Raw genomic sequence first — 3,455 nt, forward strand, 5'->3', positions numbered from 1 at the left:
AAGAGGGAGTCGTGCCCAGCCACCGTCCAGCTCCACCGCGCCTCCCATCACCATCAGATTCGTCGTCGCCGTTTGTGGAGTCGCGAGGAGCGCCGCTGCCATCATCGTGGTGTGTGGGCTGCGTGCGGAAAGAAGAAACAGAACACGACGGGAGAGGGAGAGGGACCGTTTCCGCCATTGTCATGCCATGAATGCCGCCGTGGTGGATGCCGTCGCCACTGCCTAGGTCCCTGTCGTCCTAGTTGCCATTAATGGAGAAGACGCCACTGAGGAGCAGAAACCTCTATTTCGCGCCAGTCACGACGAAGCTGCCATGGGTGTTGCTGTCTCGTTGCCACCGAAGGTCCATTGCCGCCAATTCGCACCGCTGCTAATGATGGTAAGCCACACCGTTGTCCTTGTTGCCGGAGAAGACCACCGGAGTTGCTGTTCTGCGTCTGCCTCTAGGTTCTGAAAGTTGCCGGAGCCCACTGTCACCAGAGCTACCCAGAACCACCACTGTGGCTGCCGTTGGGATTGTGAACGGAGGGAGAAGAAGCTGATTCTGTTACAACCATTCCCGGAGGAGAAATCAGCCGCGCCACTGTGCCTTTGGCGCTCAGAAATGCCATTACTGCGTCCGAGGTCCACCGCCGGTAAGAGTTTTGAGTTTGGTTACTGTTATTTTGATTCTGGAAAGATTATTGACACTGCGTGGTTGAACAGCTACTATTATTAGAGATTTAGGCCACTGCTGTCACTCGTGGTAGTTGCTGGGGCTGCTATCGCTCTGTTGTCTCATTCCTCGTTAGCCGCAGTGAGTCATTCTAGCCTTGAAACCCTTATCGCTAGTATTCAGCCGTAAATTATTGAGAATTTCGCGATGTTCATATCCCAGGGTTGAATTTCAAAAATTGTATAATTAAAATAAAAACCAATGCTGTGTCATCTTGCTTCGTTTCTCGCGGTGAGACTATTTGGTTTCGTTCCTTTTTACCGCAATACTTTATTGACAATTATGTTGTAATTTCGTTTAATATCCATTTTGCGTTAATTCCAAATTTTTGTCAGATAAATTGTCGTTGGTGTGAACCTTGATTATCACTGTTGATATTTCCTGGGAATCAACGAGGTTACTGCCGCGAGTTAAGAATAGAAAGAGGACTCTTGACGCGTTAACCTATAAGTGGTTCGACTTTGAGGTAGGGGTTTGTTTTAATAAGAAAATGTTTTGGGGTTTTGAATACCTGATGAGTTTAGTAGATTAATGCCTGTGATGTGAATGATTTTTCTGTTGAGATTGATATGCTGTCTTGTTACCGAATTGGTTGATTTCTGGATTTTTGGATGAAATGAGTTGAATTTTTGGATTTCGGTTTTCTTTGATTTAAAATGATAATGATTGGTCTTAAATGACGGATTTGAAAATATTGACTTGAAATGTTGGTTTCTGTTGAGTTGTAGTTGAAAAGAGGAGACCCGTGATGGGTGGCAAACTCCAATTTTTAGGGGAGGTGTTGCCAAAATTTTTCTAAAGAATTTGGAGTTGATTATTCCTGAATTTTTGGTAAAATTGATTGACTACAATGATTTTGGAATTTGGATAGAAATTTATAATAAATGGTTTTGAATAATGGATATGGAATTGTTAAATTGAAAGGCTGTTTTGGTTGTGTTGAGGATTGAAAAGACAGGACCCGTGATGGGTGGCAGACTCCAGTTTTAGGGGAGGTGCTGTCGAAATTTTTCTAAGGATTTGGAGTTGATTTGGTAAAGATTTCGAAAACGGATGTTCTGAGAGATTTCAAAGAAAATCAGATTTCTATGATTTGATTAATTTATGATTTTAACTTATTCAATTTTTCATAATACCGAAAAGAGATTTTGTTAACTAGTCAGAGACTTTAAAACAGTAATTTAAATATAAATTCAAGGGTTTGGGAATAGGAGTGTGAGTTTGAAGGTTATGCTTGAGACTAAGTGATTGTGACGATGAATAGTAATTAAATATGATGATGAAGGATGACGATAGGCGAGCTTAATAATATTGAGATTGAGAATGAGATTGATTATGATTATGAAATGATAATGAATATGAATTTGATTGTGATATGCCTCTGGGTAAGACGCAGTGGTGTCATCCACCTGCTCCGGGTAAGAGGCAAGGACACCGGGTAAGATACAGTGGTGTTATCCACTTGCTCCGGGTATGAATTGTGAATGAATTGATGTATGAAGATGAATTGTAATGATAATGAAAATGTGTTTCTGAATATTACTCTGGGTAAGATGCAGTGGTGTTATCAACTTGCTTCGGAATAGTTCGAGGCTTTGGGTAAGATGCAAGGGTTGTGTTCTGTCGCCGCTTGCTCCGGGTCGAGAACTGTAACACCGCCTGGGTAAGAGGTAGTGGTGAGGTTGTCCCCTGCTCCGGGTACGCGGGTAAGATGCAAGGGTTGCGGCATTGTCCCACTTGCTCTGTATTTGGTGTTCCGTCCACAGTTAGTAACCAGGACTTGTCAGGTTGGCTTTATAACCGACAGATGAGACTCATCAGCCATAGGGCAGGATGCATCATTTGCATTTGTGTGTATTGTTTGGGTGTGAATCTTATTTGTGGGTTTGCCTAATTGAATAATTACATCTATTTGCTAATTGACTTAATTGCTCTATCTGTACTCCCTAATTGTTTATGCTTTGTTTTGTCTTGTCTGTGTTTGACAACTGAGAGGTCCCTCATACTAGCGGTGGTAATGTTAAGGGTTGTACTTGATATTGATAATGAGATGTTTGTTGAAAATTGAGTTTAATACTGAATTGTTGAGTGATATGCTGATAGATTGTGGTAATGGAAAGAGATAGGCTGCACGGAGTGTTGGGTAAAAGCTTGAGAGAATGTATGTTGTAACTATACTCGGTTTCAGATTTGAATGGAGTAGGTTATTGAGTAGGAAGCCCTTTTGATACGCTTGTAGCCCTTTTCAATTTAAAACTATTCACCCTACTATTTTGTAAACTTAAAAAGTTTCTTTACGGTTTTTCAAAGTAATACTTTCCATGAAGCATTCTTCAAAAGGTTATTTCAAGGATAAACTACTTTTAAAATGAACCTAATTCTATTTGCAATTATTTCTTTGCTTTGATGGTATTCCCGTCCCTACTGAGAACGTGTGGTTTATTCTCACCCCAATATCTTCCACCCTTTTAGTGACACAGGTTCGAAGACCTAGTTTGAAGCTGCAGGCGATTATCGACTTTACTTATGAGTCAAGTTACTTTCATAGAGTTTCCTCACTTGTTACTTAAATTTCTTATCTTTTTACAAAGGGATAGGTGTTGTATCCGAGCTTTGTTTTGATTTACTTGTATAAGACTTATTATTATAATTAATTATGTGATTATTATTATTACTTGGCGATGTGTGATGTATGATTTTAATGAGTTGTAAACAAATTTTCTGACTTTTATTAAAGATC

Source organism: Arachis ipaensis, chromosome B1, assembly GCF_059453495.1.
Source record: "Arachis ipaensis isolate K30076 ecotype BB chromosome B1, ASM5945349v1, whole genome shotgun sequence".
NCBI lineage: Eukaryota > Viridiplantae > Streptophyta > Magnoliopsida > Fabales > Fabaceae > Arachis > Arachis ipaensis.